Raw genomic sequence first — 361 nt, 5'->3', positions numbered from 1 at the left:
TTACCTTTTAATTCAATTACGGTGTTATACCAAAGTAGTTTATATCACATACCCATACTAGGGTTATTACATACTCAACCAATCAATCCAAATAGTCAAACACAATTATTGTCTCTCGCCCAAGCGACAATTCATCTTTAAATATCCAATAAATTGAAGCCTTCTTCTCCCGAGCGAAGGTACTATCACCCAAGCGAGGCCTCTCCTCACTCAAGCGAGACATCTCTCGCCCAAGCGAGACATCTCTCGCCCAAGCGAGAGAGTTCCATTGGCTCATTAAATCCTGGGCGTTCTCGCCCAAGCGAGGCCCTTACTCGCCCAAGCGAGATTCTGTCGCCCAGGCGAGGGAATCCCATAACCA

Source organism: Lupinus angustifolius, chromosome LG01 (assembly GCF_001865875.1).
Source record: "Lupinus angustifolius cultivar Tanjil chromosome LG01, LupAngTanjil_v1.0, whole genome shotgun sequence".
Taxonomy (NCBI): Eukaryota; Viridiplantae; Streptophyta; class Magnoliopsida; order Fabales; family Fabaceae; genus Lupinus; species Lupinus angustifolius.
Note: the sequence above shows the minus strand (reverse complement) of the source record.